The sequence below is a fragment of the Mirounga leonina genome, unplaced genomic scaffold (assembly GCF_011800145.1).
Source record: "Mirounga leonina isolate KUSES-001 unplaced genomic scaffold, KU_Mleo_1.0 Mir_165, whole genome shotgun sequence".
Lineage (NCBI taxonomy): Eukaryota > Metazoa > Chordata > Mammalia > Carnivora > Phocidae > Mirounga > Mirounga leonina.
The window spans coordinates 80,051,452-80,067,445 of record NW_023270415.1 but is presented as its reverse complement, the minus strand read 5'-3'; the positions used below and the strand labels follow the sequence as shown (position 1 = coordinate 80,067,445).

At 53.6% G+C, this 15,994-nt stretch overlaps 1 protein-coding gene across 1 annotated transcript in view; it reads left to right on the top strand.

Annotated features, from left to right (window-relative positions):
• Window positions 1-455: 455 nt before the first annotated feature.
• SLC45A4 (solute carrier family 45 member 4) overlaps window positions 456-15,994 on the top strand; it is a 74,401-nt gene continuing 58,862 nt past the window's right edge. The window contains exon 1 of the mRNA XM_035012020.1: window positions 456-473. The gene's annotated coding sequence lies outside the window, so the exon portion shown is untranslated. The remainder of the gene's footprint in view (window positions 474-15,994) is intronic.

The following is a 15,994-nucleotide window of genomic DNA, read 5'->3' as shown; positions in this document are numbered from 1 at the left end:
CACAGCATCCCCTCACCCCCCGTTTCCTCAGGTTTCTCTACCCAGAGGGGAATCTGGAGCCTCGCGCCCTTGGCTCCGACCGCGTCCTGCCTCCCCGGCCTGACAGCTATCTCCCAGCTTCTCCGAGAGTCCGGCCCTTGCCTGTCCTCTCTGCCTGCCTTCACCCCACGTCCCCTGGCCCCCGGCACGCACGCGCTCAGCACGCCCATCCAGCGTTCCACACCTCCGGCTCCAAGCTGCCCCCTGGGCTGTGCCTGTGTTTGTGTCTCATGTGCTTGTCCTCCGGTCTGTCCCTTTGAAGACACCTTTATTTCCTGTGGCCAGGCTTGTCCCCGGACGAGAGGGGCCCGTGCGTCTGTGCATCCAGGTCCGGAGCCCCTGCCCTGCACATTTCTCTGCACCTCGGCACCGCTTCCCTTTCCCGAGCAGCTCCTCCTCCTGGAGCTCTCGAATTTAACCCATTCCTCCCCAAGGTGTGTTGCTCTTGATTGGGTTATTGGGGAGCACTTTCCAGCCGAGGTCTTTCCCAGGGGAGGTCTATCAGAATGAGGGGGGTGGTTTGGCAAAGGCCCAGCTTCTTGGTTGGCTATGTGTAATGATTCTAGAAAGTGGACGGTGGGGGGAGGGGAAGGGTTGCTAGGGAGGAGTGGGAAAGGGCAGTTGATCTCCTGGGGAGTGTGAGATTGTTTTGTTTTTCCAATGGGGGCATTGACGGGCCAGACTGAGCCACCCAGCCCCATTGGATACCTCAGCTAACTCCAGCAAAAGGGGCCTTGGAGCTCCTGGTTACTGGGGCATCTCCTAGCCCTAGGTCCTGGGAAGGGAGGAGGGTTTGGAAGATGAGTGACTGAAGCAGTTGTTGTGGGATCAAATGATTGGCAGAATCGAAGTCCATTTCTGCTGGGGAAACCCAGGTTGGATCTTGGCAGTGTTATGTGTATGTGCCCTGCACTTTCCTTCACTACGACCACCTCATACCACTCTCCGGCCATGGACAGACAGGTAGGGCTCCGGGGAGTCTGTCATCTCCATTATTTTGTGCTTGAAAAAAAGGGGAAGAACCTAAAAAGCTGGAGAATTGGTTTATTAATTAAGAAGTGTAATAAATGGTTGGGTGTCAGAAACAGTAATCCCTAACCTCTTTAAAAAAAATATGAATAATTTCCTTGCTCTTTGGCTAGATCTGAATTAAGTATTTGAAAAAAGAGTTTATTTGAGGCTTGGGAGAGATTTTGCAGAATCGGCCTGAAGTTGAGTGGCAGCGTTTGTAGCCTGGAGCTATGCAGGCCCCAGGTAGAAAGCCCCAGGCTTGGTCCAGATCTCAAGTGCTCTCTGGTGGGAGGGTGGGGAAGTAGATTGTCTGAAAAATCAGGAATTTCAGTCCCATGCAGGCTAATTGTTTTTATGGGCAGCAGCTGTATAGGAAAGAGGTGGATCTTTTGAGATGCATTTGAAATGCATATTAGGTATTTAGTGGTGGTTTTTTGTGGCCCGGGTGCCCCCCAGGGGAGGCTGCCCACCCGCTGGTGGTGGGGGCGGCGGCAGTGAGCCAGTGGCCTGCTTCCCTTGCAGAGAGGAGTGTTGCAGCCTTGGCCCCTGTCGCATGGGGGGTGGGGGCGAAGCAGAGCCGAGATTGGACTGGGTGCACTCCAAGGTGGCTTTTGCAGCTTTTAACATCCCGGGGCTCTCTCTGTTCTCCAACTTTGCGTATTGGAGAGGAGGGGAGCTGGGAATGGGCGGGAGGAGTCTGGGAAAGGGGCCCAGCCCTCCGAGCCCGGAGATCCCGCCCTGCAGGTCTGCGGGGGAGGAGGGGCTGCGGCAACGGCAGCTCCCCCATCCCCGATGGAGGGAAGGAGTCCAAGAAGGTATTTTGGCCAGCGATTAGGTTGCTTGATGTTGGACTGGTTTTCTCTGTGTTGTCAGAGGGATGGTGGGGAGAAGAGCCGAGGGCTGCGCTGGGGTCTGGGCTCTGCCGTTATTTTCCGACCATGGGGCCTGTTTGGCCCTATCACCTGTCTGCACCCTGTGCCCTCTGCCTTCTTGTCCCGCGAGCCCCGGGAGCCCAGCCCCGTGGAGCCGTTAGGGGTGGCCCAGGACAAGCAGCCTCGCGGCCTGGCGCCGAGTGAGGGCGGCCGGCTAGCGTCCTAGGTGGCAGACAAGCCCAAATTGCCAGTGCCCTGCTCGGGAACACCCCTGGCAGCGCCCTGTCTGTAATTTGTGGAGCCGGAAAGTGCTGGAAGCCGTGTTCCTGGGGAGGATGCTGCTCCACAGCTGTTGCCTCTGGCTCCCCAGATTTCTCTGTTACAACGCAGTTCTGCTGCTGAAGGTGCACTCAGTGAAACACCATTAGGAGGGTTGCTTCCACTCCAAGCCAGGAAACGTGAGAGCATTGTAGCTTTGCTGAGTGGAAATTTGACCAGAGGGAAAAAGCCTCCCAGATGAAGAGCATCGTTTCGAAGGGGGGTTGGGGGTAGGGGGCGGGAGAGGACCCTGGAGCCAAGCAACCAGTGTCTGCACGGGGGCTCACCGGCCCAGGCCAGCCCCTCGCACCTCCCCCACAGGCGCCCACACAAGGCCCCCCTTGTTTAGATTTGCTTAATTACCCCACCAAAATCAATGAACAAGGATCTTTTTAAACATGGAACTTTCAAAATGTGCTTCGAGTGGCTTTTTTTTTTTTTTTTTTTTTTATTAAAGGTATCAAGTGCGAGGCCTTTGTGAAATAAGGCCCTTGGAGCGACCTGGGGGGATTGTGGATCTTTGCACTGTGTGCAAAGGAAGCTTCCCGGCCCTAAATCAGAAGGAAGCTTGCCAAAGTCCGACTTCACCAGTCTGCACAATAGTTATTTCCAACCCGCTGCCGTTGGGGTAGCGGTAACATTGGAAACACTTAGTGGGGGCCTAACAGCGTCTGTGAGCCTCCTTCCTTGGCAAGTGACTTTTAGAGGAGACATTTTAAGAAGATTAAAACGTCCACAGGCTTCGAGGGCAGCAGCGTAATCCACTTACTGTTTTCATGTCACGAAGAGAGTTCCTTTGAAGCCTGGCGCTCCTGCGGGGCCCCTCCACGGCTGCGGGGGACGGCGTGGTGTCCCCACCTTCGCCGACGGGCAGGCGGAGTGAGGGAGGCTGCGGGAAAGGACCCGAAACCACGAAGTTGCGCGAGGAGGGCTCTGAGTTCGGTGTCGCCAGTTTGGGGCCAGTTTGGGGCCGCACGGGGGCAGGGGCAGACTCTGGCGGGGACCCCCGACGAGGGTGCACGTTGGCCTGGGCAGGGGAGTGCCCGCCGTCCCGAGGTGGGATGCCACCATGCCACCACCCGCCACCCCAGCCAGAGGGCTTTGCAGAGCCTTTTCTAGTTACCGAGCGAGGCTACCTTGCCCTCCCACCCCTGCTTGGCCTGAAGCCCAGGTGAGGGAAGCATTGTTCAGACCGAGGTCGTTGGTGTTTTCATCCTCCCAAACCTGTTGAAGGATTTTGCTGGCGGAGAGGAAAACTGCATTCCTGAACCAGTGCCCGAGGGGTGCTTTCTTTTGCTGCATTCAAAAAGTACCTTCTGACCTGGATTCGGTGGTGTGGCTCCTTCTTCACTCTGTGTTTTTGGGGGTTTGCCTGAGGGTCTCTCCTGGGGTTCTTCTGCCTCTGAATCCCGGAGCCGGATGAATGAATCCATTGGCAACCGAATGCTTCCCTTTGTAAAGGCAGTAAAGTCTTGATTGCAAAATACATAGCAGACCCCTAAAACGGCTGACAGGGGAGATGGGACAGCCTGACAGGGGAGATGGGACAGCGTGGTGATCACTGTGATCACGGTCACTGTACTTCACATACAAATCTTATCTCGCAATTTCGAGCCATCAGTTGGACATTGCAAGGCCAGGAAACAACAAATACGCTTCTCATTGCCAACATTTTAGTCATCATTGTAGGAAAATCCATCCAAAAGTATGATTTTTTTTGGTTTGAAATGGAAAGGAAATATTTTTCCACCAATTATTTTGAGGGGGGAGGGGTTTTGCCGTCTCCTATGCCCAAGTTGAACTTGTTGATCCAGAGTTCACTGGACATAATAAGGTGGGGGGAGCTCGTTAGATTATGGGTCTTTCACAGTTGTATTGCCTTCCAGCTGAGATCTTCAGACGTTTTTGCTCATGTTCCATAAAATAACTTCGAAAACTACAGGTGCGTTTCTAAGTAGACATCGAGCTTACTGCTAATTTTAAATAGAATTAGATGTAATGTCTAGTGCAGTGTATCTGTGGACATTGAAGTTCACAGTGAGACTGCTCTTGAAAGGATCCAGTACCAAGTATGCGACTGACTGGATAACCACTACCACCCTTTAAAAACCGAGCAGACTGTTAATGGTGATAACACGTGCATCTCTTTTCTTCTTCAACTTGGATGTTTGCTCCATTTTCCCGTCATGGAGTTTGATTCTAACGCACACACTTTTACACATCAGAGTCTTTCATTGATTGTCCTTCACACCCGTGACACAAGTGTATATAAATTGGAGTTTAAACCATGATGATTCTGTGATCATAAGGCTGTGTTTACCCCAACCAGAAGCATTTTTTGTCATTATAATTACCAATATAAAATTGATCACAGAAGCGTAAGTGTGTCACTGATCTTCATAATTACTAAATGCACAAAGTAAAAATACATTGGAAAGGCATGTCTTAAAGAGCTGAGTGGTGGTCCAACTAAAGGAATTAGGGATCTGCCCATGGTGCCTCGGACACACCCTTGCTGCTGGAACATTCTCTGAGAGGAGTGCCTCCTGCTCATGGGGCAGGAAGGGAGAGTGAAGGCTGGGGCTTCCCCCACTGGCCAGAGCTCAGGCAGTCGTGTCTGGGACATTGAGATCCGTACATTCAATCTCCCAAATGCACCCCACCCGAGAATCCCAAAAGTGCTTCCACTGCGTTGTGTTACTGTGCTTGGTGGGCAGCGGGGTAAAGAGCGTTTGCCACTTCGTTAAATGATGACATTAAGTGCTGACCCATGTGTACTTTAATATTTAAATGCGTATTTTCTAGATTTACGTGTTGAAGGGCAGAAGATGATAGATCTCTTAAACATGTATGTTTTAGTCAAGGGGCAATGCATTTGTATTTGGTTGGGTTAAAATGTAAGCCTATGGGATTGTGCCTTGAGTTACATTTTAATTTTCCGGAAAGATGTGTTAAAAGCAGACCAGACTGCTTGGCTGGGTGTTGGATGCCAGAGAGGCTTTTGTCCTGCAGGAATCCAGTGAGCCTGCTGTGCTGGTCTCCTTTCTCGGAAGCTTTTAGAAGCAAGAGGATGTGTTCTGGGAGGAGGAGAAGGGTGTGTTGTTGGCTTCCCTCTGGGGTGAGGGCTCTTGGGGTGGGTGAGAGGTCCCTGGGGTTGTGGAGGAGCCCGACTGCGTGGGGTTTGCAGAGGTGGGGCCTCTGTCCCTGAGAAGCCCGGACGTACCCGAGAACTTCCTCAGACTGAAAGTCCTGGGCTGGTCCTCTCTCAGGCGAGCTGGAGATGCTCTCAAAGCATAAGCGGTTACTGTTGTTAGCCCAGAAACAGAAAGTGCCTTGGATTGAGAACTGTAGAACTTTGTATTACGGGATGGTTTTACGACGTACAGGGAGGTTCCAAGTAACAAGGGGTCTCTGGCTTTGTCCAGTTTGCGGGGCGGGGGGAGAAAGCAAGCCGCTCGCCCAGCTCCTGGGATTTTGGTAATGTCTGTCAGCTTGAAGTTTTATCTGTCTTCTGTCCTCAGGGCTGGCTGTTAAGAATCCACTTAAGAATGCTTCACCACGAATTTGGATTTGTAAATATTTGGGAACAAGTCGGGTCCTCAGATTGTGAGGCTGTGCCTTTGTTCCTAGGGTTAAGTGAAGATAGGAGCTAGTTCTAAGATCATGTTCTAGGAACCCTGTGGTTTCTCTAAGCATTGTGGAGCAGTGCTGGGCAAGGCCTCACAGCCCTGACCCACCCTGGTGGGGAAAAGGGTGGGACAGCGCTCTCGTGGACCTCCATTGAGTTTTTTTTTTTTTTTTTTTAAAGATTTTATTTACTTACTTGAAAGAGAGTGAAAGCTAGAGAGGTCACAGAGGGAGAAGCAGATTCGATGCTGAGCAGAGAACCCGATGTGGGGCTCGATTCCAGGACCCTGGGTTCGTTACCTGAGCAGGAGGCAGTCACTTAACTGAGCCACCCAGGTGCACCCCCCCACCCCCCGCCGCATTGATCTCTTAAGCACAAACCCTTGTTTACACATTCTTAGCATTTTGGGCCTTGACAAGGAAATCAAGGTTTCAGGCTCATAAAACAAAGGCTAAGAGAAAGGCTCGGCCTGGTGAAGGTGAACAGGGGCACCCAGGTGACCCCGCACAGAGGGGTTCAGTTCTCGAAACCCTGCGGTTCCCCTGGGGCCTGACTCAGATGCCAGTCTACTCCCAGCCAGTCATGCTGCGCAGAACTGGAATAACAGGGCAACTGTTAGTGGTTCTTTGCTTATGTAAAACCGTTTGCAGTAGAAGCTTGGAGGACATCCTCCTCCCCATCAGGCCCTGCACACCACCACCCTCTGCTGGATGGAGCCAGAGCTTCCCGACGGAGGCAGCCTCTCTGCCCTTCAGCACTCCCGCGTGCGGGAGCTCCGAATTGGTGCTGGGGATGGATTATAGAGTTGAATCCGTCTTGCTCTTTGCTTTCCCAGCATGGGACCGGGAAGCTGAAGGAAAGCTCAGGGCCGTTTCAAACATGTCTAGCTCATCCCTGAATTATTCAGATGTCTAAAGTGTTTTTAATTCTTAAGAGGATAGGGAGGGGCCCTGGGCCTTTTATTCTGCAGCAGAAACGTCCTAGAGCCTGGCGTTGTTCGGGGTGCGGGGACCATTTCCATCCCTGGATGGGCCATTCCTGGCTTTGTGACCTTGGCCCAGAAGCAACCCACTGCTCTGAGCTTCAATTTCTGCGTTATAATCTGGGAAGCATAATGAGTATTTGTTCCTGGCACTTAGCAGGCCCTGAGAAATAATCTAGGAGGCCAAGTCCTGTGCAGAACACTCAGCCTCATTCTCTCGTTGCAGAACCCAATGAGGGTGGTCTGTTATTACCTGCATTTTACAGAGCAGAAAAGGAGGCGCAGAGAGGTGAAGTCACTTGTCCAAAGCCACACAATAAGTGGCTGAGCCTGGGGGTGAACCCTGGGACCCACACGTGGGGCACCGGCCCGTAGGTCTCCTGTGTAGTCCTGAGCCCCAGAGGTGTGTGGCACGCCTCCCCCCAATGAAAACCTGGGTTTACAGGTGTGTCAGGAGTATGTCTTTGCAGTGTAGGGTATCATGTTTTGTCTTCACTACAGCGTGTATAAAGCATCAGTAACCTTTCACAAAATGAAATGATGTTTAACACGAATCAAATGCAAAATAAAATTGGGACCATGTTTTCGAATGAGCTAGCCAGTTGAAATAGAAGAGACAGTGCTTTCTGCACCATCCCAGAAGACGCAGGTGAATGGAAGCTTCTGTGGGGGCCGGTTATCAGTCCTTGGTTAATTCCTGACCGTTTGAGCAACCTCTGCAGAGGGGAGGCGGTGTGTGTGCCGATAAGAGTCATGTGGTCGCTGTCAGTTTGTGGTTGTAAAGTTCAAATAGCAATGGATAGCGCATTGGACCTCTAATTCAAATACGTTTTTGATGAAATCTTGTGGGTCTGTGGGAGAGTGGGAGCCAAGGAGATGCAGGCCGTGGTTTCTGCCTGCTTCTGATACGGTTTTGGAAACGAGTTTACAATTTTAATATGGGTTTCCTCGTGATCCCCTCAGAACCTTGTCCTTCTGGCGATTTATTCTTGCCCACAGAGTTCTGCCTCGGCTTGCAGCCCTGCAGGTGTGGCCTGGGATCCCAGGCCTGCCTCCCCACAGCACCGCCTGCTCCCCGGCCAGATGGCTGGCTGTGAGGCTGAAGGCCAGGCCTCACTGCACTGCGGCATTCCCAGTCCCTTGCGGTGGGAGTCCAGGGGCCACTTGGCTTTATTTATTTATTTATTTTTAAGTTTTTATTTATTTACTTGACACAGAGAGAGAGCACAAGCAGGGGGAGAGGGAGAAGGCTCCCTGCTGAGCAAGGAGCCTGACCCAGGACCCCGGGATCATGACCTGAGCCGAAGGCAGATGCTTCACTGACTGAATGTGAAGAATCTGGACTTACTGAGGCCATCGCTGAGCAGATCACGTTTCCACTAGAGGGTGGTAAACTTGGGGGGACTCTAATGACTAGTTCTGTTCAACTGAGTCCCCGTGAGACCCCAGCAGCACTGTGCTGGCGCTGTGCTCTGAGCCCTGGCGTGCTGGGCCTCCGCTGTCCTCCCTGCGTGTCGATGGAGTAGCCCCCCAGTGATCCCACGGACATCTTTGTCTTGGATAGGCCCCTGCCAGTGTGGCTGTGGGCCAGGCTCTGTGTGAAGTGCCATCTAGCCTCAGAGTTAACTTCTGGGTTTTTCTGACCGCTCTGCATGGAAGTGGCGGTATCCCTGTTTTATAGATGAGAATATTGATGCCCAGAGATCTTATGAACCCCGCCTGGGATTCTCTCTCCTGACTGAATGCTCTGCTAGGAAATGTACGAGGGACAGTGGGAGCTGCATAAGCGGTTTGAGCCTAAGCAGCAAGGCCCCAGCTGAAGAATAATACGTAGACAGGAGTGATGATACGGTGCTTGTCCAGCACAAAAGATAACTCGTACCACCCTCAGGCGGGGCTCCTCACGGAGGGCTTCTTTTTTTTTTTTTTTAGATTTTATTTATTTATTTGACAGAGAGAGACACAGCGAGAGAGGGAACACAAGCAGGGGGAGTGGGAGAGGGGGAAGCAGGCTTCCCGCGGAGCAGGGAGCCCGACGCGGGGGTCGATCCCAGGACACTGGGATCATGATCTGAGCCAAAGGCAGACGCGTAACGACTGAGCCACCCAGGCGCCCCTTCATGGAGGGCTTCTTGGAGGTGGAAGCCCATGTAACTGGCTTAGGGAGAAACAGAGCCTGACCCTGGGGCCCGAGGATGTGGTTTCTGGTTTGGACAGTAGAAGTCGGGTATGCTTCAGCTGCATCTGTTTTAATGAGTGACAACCCCCCTTGGGTTACTGCTTGTCACAAGCCAAGGAAAAGACCCTGCGGAGCTTGGATGGTGGCCTTGACAGAGGCTGATGGCCTGCGCTGCGGGGAGGGGGTGAGGGCTCTGTGTCAGAGCCAGAGTGCCAGGGCCCCCGGATGCCCTGCTGGCTGGTGTGGAGTCCTTGGACTTCTCAGGGCCTTTCAACTTAGGAGACGCGTCCCGGCTCGATGCCTGGGCTGTGCGCTGTGAGTGGCATCCACGTGAGTGTCCTGCCGGCTTGTGGCTTGGTCACTGGGACAAGAGCTGCCTGGAGCGCTCCCTACATCAGGGTGCACCCACTTGCAGATGGGCCTGCCCGGCTGCCTTCCCAGCCCCTCTGGGGGCGGTTTCTGCGGCGGCTCACAAGAGAGGGCCTGCAGAGGGGCAGCTGCTGGCTGAAGCCTGTGCAGCCCCCCACCTTTGTACACCCGCCGGGGCTACCACGGAGGAGGGATGCTCCAGACCGGCTCCTCTTGGATTCCCCTGCAAGATAACAGGTGGGAGGGGCTCAAGGAAGTGTCCATTGGACCTTCCATCTGCCGAGTGTCCTCGAGTTGACACACACAGCTCCTGATGACTCACCGCAGGGCTGTTTTAAGTTTAAATGTTATCTCCATTTTAAAAATGAGATCTCCTTGTCTTTATTGGTGGACTTAAGGGACTGGCTGCTGGTCACATACCTGGAAAGTCCTGACCCTAGGAATTCTGGTCATGCGCCCTTGGGCCATACCTCCCACCTGGTTTGCAGGTGTGGGGCAGGAAGGTGGACAGGTCCCACAGGGACTGGGCCCTGAGACCTGCCTCCCTTTGGCACTCGGACTTGTGAATCGCACCTTCACCTGTGAGCCCCAGCCCCCCCCTCCCGAAACTGGCAGGAGGGTCATGGGTCTGCGCCACAGGCCATTGGAGGACCCAGGGAGCTTGGGAGCGCCCGAAAGCCCTGTGAGCGCCTGCATGCCTCCCAGAGCAGGTCCGCACTCGGTGGCCGAGTTTCCCGAGCACTTTGTGGGGCTGCTGTAACTAGGTCTCTGTCTCCACCACGCGCTGCTAATTCGCCCCAGGCAGGGCCCACGTTTCCAGTTGATGTGGGGTGGCCTCTGTGTTCCATTTTCTTTGCTCTGTCCCCAAGGAAGTGCACATATGGGCGTCTCCTCCCCATTTCTGGTGATGCATATGCAGTTGGGGTCCTTAGGGCATGCAGGCCTCTGGTCTGGAGTGTCTGCAGTCTGCTTACACGTTCTAGCTTGCCTCAGAGAATCCCCTTCAAGGCCGATGGTTCTCATCCTGATTTGGTAACCCATTGAGAACGATCTTAGGAGTCACTGCTTCGTAACAGCACAGAGGTGTTAGGGTTGCTGCTGCCAGCTTCTGCCCCCGTGGCGACTGCGCGCATGTGTGTGTCCACGTCGTGGAGGGACATTGGCCACCGCGTCTGTCGTGTCCTGGTGCAGGAAGCAGATGGGCATCGCAAGTAGAGCGATGAGCCTTAGGGCCATACAGAGGGGTGGGCAGGGTTAAGGGACACCAGCAAGGAAGGCTTCACCCTACCCTGGGCCCAGGGGCATGGGGGCGGGGTGGCATTCTGTGCCGGGGCCTGGTCAACCGGCAGTGACCGGTCAGGGCTGGCTTTCACTGCAAGCGGCCCTGCACTCCTGCTTGGTCACTGAGGTGGGGTGGGCATGGGTGTGTGACTCACTGCCTGGCGCGATTCCCTGCTTGGTGGGAGCTGATGCCTGTGGGTTTATGGTAACATGGGGCTTGGTAAGGTGGCGGAAGGAAGGAACTGAGTTGGCCAGCGCAGCTGAGAAACGCAGGCTGAGTGGGCTTTGGTGGGTCCAGGGTGTAGCTGTGACCATGCTGCGGGGCCACGGTCTCTTTTCCTGGGGTTGACTGGTTGCCGGTTAGCAGCCAGGTGGCCCGGAAGCAACTGGAGAGCAGTCTGGACCTCCCGGTGTGTGCACAGTGGGCGTGCAGTGAGCAGACGGGTGAGGGAGGGGAGCCTTGGTCAGATGGCGTGTCCGTGAACTGTGAGCCCAGACACAGTGGAAGGAGCACAGTGGTGCTCTGCATCTGAGGGAGAGAGGTGGTGCCCGGACCCCTTGGCTGAATGCAACATGCAGATCAGGTTAAGGTTTTGTCTGGAGCCTGGCTCATGTTTTGGTTATGAAACGTGAGAGCAGTGTTTTGCTGACCTGGTTTTCCTTGCTCAGTCTTTCCCCAGCTCTGTCTGTCCTGGGTTACTTTTCAAAATGAATGAGCTAACACCATATACAGGAGGTTCAAAACAAGCTCATTATCACTCTGGCGAGCCAAGTAAATAATATTTATCCAGGACTCCATTCCAGACGCCATGGCCTGACTGTTCGAGAGAATGACAGCCGTTTTACTTGTAGCGGTTCATACTTTTGTCCATTCCTTTAGGATCAGCTCTAGAAATCGTGGTTTGATCTTTCTGATGTCACCAGATGTTTAGTGAGCTCTAGAAAATTCTCAGCTCTGAAATAGCCTGGGCTGGCCCTTAGAGTTTTTCCTAAATTTCGAGTTCGTCTTTCTCGTTTTGTTTATCTGCCTTTTTTTTTTTTTTTTTTTTTGCCCCTGTATGAACCTAAATTGTTCAGCTGAATTCTAAAGGAAACTATAAAAGGAAGGGCCGACTTTTAAAAGTTATGAAAAGCTGATGCAGTCATTTTGTCACAGCAAAAATCCCTCTAACCAGCTGTGTGACCGTGGATGCTTCCCTCTTCCCCCACTTTGAACTGGGCTAGTGCTTAACCTTTTTTGGGTCATGGATTCCTTGGAAAATCTGGTGCAAGTATGGACCTTTCCCACAAAAATGCAAGGAGACACCATTTTGTGTATACTTCAGGGGTCTCCTAACACCCATCCAGGGAGGATCCCTCCCAGCCCCCCATCTCTGGCCTCAGCTGAGGAACCCCCCCCGTTCTGGAGCACAGCTGCAGACCCAACAGTGTGGGCTGCCTGGTCTGTGTCTGGAAGCCCGATGGGGGCTGCTTGGCCGGCGGTCTGCCCAAGACTGCATTTGGTAGCTCTGGAAGCAGGCGGGCAGCTGGGGCTGGGGCTGGCCTTGGGCTGGTCTCTCTCCCCGAGGAGTGTGCTAGAGATAAACCCCAAGGGGGGTGGCTGGGTTTCCTTGCCGTGACCGAGACGAGCAGCAACAGCCGTGGACTTGGAACACTCTGTCCGGCGGCAGCGAGTCAGGACCTGCCCGGCATGCTGCCATCTGGAGTGGCTGTTGGAATCTGCTGTGATGGTGACAGCGGGACGCGCCAGTTCACTTTGTGGGGAAATGTAGGGTAGTTAAAATTAGCAGTGAGAGAGTCAAGTCAAGGTTGTCTAAAAGAATTGAGCAGTGTCACATTGAGCTAAAACTTGGGAGGGGCTGGGTGGCACTCCTGACCCCCAGCCAGGCCAAGGTGGAAGGGTCAGGCTTGCAGCTGCACGTGTGACCTGGAAGAGGAGCCACCGGGTTAGACGTCCACATTTGCACTTGTTCACCCGTGGCCAGATGGGTACTGTGGCATAGAGAGTGCCCTGGACTTAAAAATGCACATTCATTGGACATGGTGTGATAGCGTTACAAAGTCCTACATATTCTATGTGTGTATTAGAGTAATTTGTAATAGCCGTTCTTTATTTAACTATATAACGTAACATACTGTGTGTAATAGACAAAACTGTAGGTTGTGTTGCGTATGACATATTGTAATGTTGTATTATACTTAAAATTCTTGGTGGGGAGGACATCTGGCTGCCTGGGTTCAAGCTCTCCACTAGCTCATTTTCTTTTTCTTTTTTTTTTTTTAAGATCTTATTTATTTATTTGAGAAAGAGAGAGAGAGAGAGAGAATGAGTGGGGGGGGGGAGGGGCAGAGGGAGAAGCAGACTCCCCGCTGAGCAGGAAGCCCCATGCAGGGCTCCATCCCAGGAGCCCGGGATCATGACCTGAGCCAAAGGCAGACGTTTCGCCGACTGAGCCACCCAGGCACACCGCCCCCCTGCCCGGCTCATTTTCATTGATGTGAGGGACGATGTGGCTCACAGGAGGACCGTGATCCAGTCTGAAGCTGCACCACCAGGAGTTCTCTGGACCCTTCCTTGTGTCCTGGGCCTGCCAGGCAGAGAAGGTGCTTGGCTGGCTCCTGGTTCACAGGAGTTGTGCGGTCAGCAAGGGGCCTGGTTTGCCCTGTTTCCCTGCTGGGCTGGAGGACCCAGGTCTGGTGGTTTTCTGTGCAGCGGCCACAGCCACTGGGCCCCTGCAGGACTCTGGCACGGGGCCACTTTGCTCCCCTCGAGGCAGGATGCACGTTATTTCCAGGGTGTCTCTCCCCACGCGACAGCCAGCTTCTTGGCAGAACAGGCTAGCTCTTCTAAGCTGGGAAGAGCCCAGAGTCCCACCCATTTGCCATTTGCAAAATCACCTCTTTGTACTCTTCAAGTGAAGAGAATGTGGTTTTAGTATGAACAGTAACTGATAATACTCAGCAATCTGCTAACCCCATCTGCAGCCCTAAAGATTAGAATCCTGTCTTAATGGGAAGTCACGAGTCAAATATCATGTGCCCTCCACACGTTACTCTAATGGTCATGTATTATGTATGGAAGGTGGAGTAAAGGACTGTTTTATTTTTTATGTATTTACTTTTTAAAAAGTAATCTCTACACCCAGCTTGGGGCTTGAACTCGTAACCCCGAGATCCAGAGTTGCATGCTCTACCGTCTGAGCCGCCAGGCCCTCCAATAAAGGACTGTTTTATGTTTATTTATTTATTTTTTCTCAGAGAGAGGGGGAGCGTGCTTGCCAGGTGGGGGAAGGGGAGAGGAGGTGAGAGAATCTTAAGCAGGCCCCACTCTGAGCGCAGGGCCTGACCTCACAACCCTGAGATCATAACCTTAGCTGAAATCATGCATCCATCTGACGCTTAACCGAGCCAGCCAGGCCCCAGTAAAGGCCTGTTTTAAACTAAGGTTTTTGATCAGGCCGGGTTTTAATTTCTTCAGTTAAAGAAACAAGTACAGCCCTCTCTAGAGCCCCACCTCCCAGCGGCAGCTGCTTTGCTCCTTTCCAGACGCCGTCTCCCAAAGCGTGTATGCCCGTGCCTGCGTGCCCCTGTGTGCGTGCTCCCGTGTTCCGTGGCCCACCACCGCCGGCTTCTCCAGGTCACCGACTCCGGTGTCTCCCGTGGCCAGCTGCCTGCCTCACATGGGAGGGTTCCCTCCAGAAATCAGGCCTGGAATGAGGCTCTTGCATCTCCTCTGATCCCCTCTGCATTTCCCAGCCCAGCGGTGACCTTGGCACTGGGAGAGAGCGCCATGGCCGGGCCGCTGAGCCGAGGCCGTGGTGCTCCCCACGCTTCTAGTCCTGCATCTTCTGCGTGCTAGACTTGGTGCTGCAGTCTCCTCGTCTGTAGATTGGGGCTAATGATAGGATTCCCTGCGTTGGAGTGTCATGAGGGTTCAGCGAGTGTATGTGGGTGTGGCCTCTGGAATTGGAATTGGCTCCTAGGAAGGACGTTCAGAGTTGCAGCTAGTTCTGTCCCCACATGAAGCAGTTGAAGATGAGTGTCTACAGAGAGACTTTGTAGTTCCCAAGAGAAAGGGGATGGGGGAAACTGGAATTCGCCTTTCTTTTCCGGAGGCAGTCCACTCCTATGTTGGAGGGGCAGGGCCGGGCTGGGCTGGGGGAGGCCCGGGATCAGAAGGGGGTGAACAGAACGAAGCTGTGCGAGAGCCCGAGGTTCTGGTGGATGTGCTGTGTGTCGGCCCCTCCTGTGCGCAAGCTGGGCCCCTGGTGCTGTGGGGGGCACTAGCTTGGGGTTCGGGACTCACCTGCAAGAGGAAGTCAAGATCTGGTAGGAGAGGTGGAATTGTGGGTGTGGGGTGGGGTGGCCTCAGAAAGGAGCTGCTGAGGTAGCCTAGGCTTGGAGTAGCCTAGGTGTGAGCCATGTGTGGGCAGGAGACGGGGAGAGAACCTTGGGAGTCAGGGGCCTTGGCGTCTGCGCCCTGGGAGGCCTGAGGGCACCCGGCCGCTGGTGCCATAGATGCTGGAGATGCCGGGAGTGCCGCCTGGTCACCAGTCTGAGCACCGACCGAGTGGTGTTTGGCCCAGTATGGGGACTGCTGCACCTGCGGGAGTCCTTGAGGAGGGCGGTGGGGCAAAGGAGGGGGCACAGTGGACCCTTTATGGCCTGCTTTTTTTTTTGTTAATAGACTTAGCAGGTGCTTAAAAGGACAGCCTATTTAAACAAATAGGTCAATAACTTTCATATTTGTAGTTAACTGCCCTTAACTGGCAGCTCAACCAGTTAGGCCAGAAGGCCAGCGTGCTGGAAGGAACTGGGAAATCCACATGTGCTATGAAGTGTTAATGAGGGGGCTTTGGAGGACCTTGGAGGAGGGAGGCTGGGGACCCTTGGAGGAGGGAGGCTGGGGACAGGGGCAGCCTGCTCTCCCTGCCCCATGCGTAGGTGTGGGCTGTTGCCTGGTGAAAACACCAGTGTGCATCCAGGTGACCTCACCTGTCAGGCAGTCAGGGCAGCTGAGTCATGGTGCTGTAAATTATATCCGCAAGGAAAGGTTTGTGAGCTGCGGTTATGTTTTCTCCCTGTTAAAATTAGTCTTGAAGACAGAGTGAGGTGTGTTGAGTTTATAGCGCGTCTATTACAGGCTTCCTGCGGGCCCTGCAGGCCTTTCTCCTGTGATGATATTGCCCTCGGTGTGTGGTTTTAAACTGTAGGCTCAAAGCTTGTGGAAGTGCAAGAGGAGGGACAGACAGGTGCTTGGTTCCCACCCCGCCATTTTTTTTTTATTCTTATGTTAATCCCCATACATTACATCA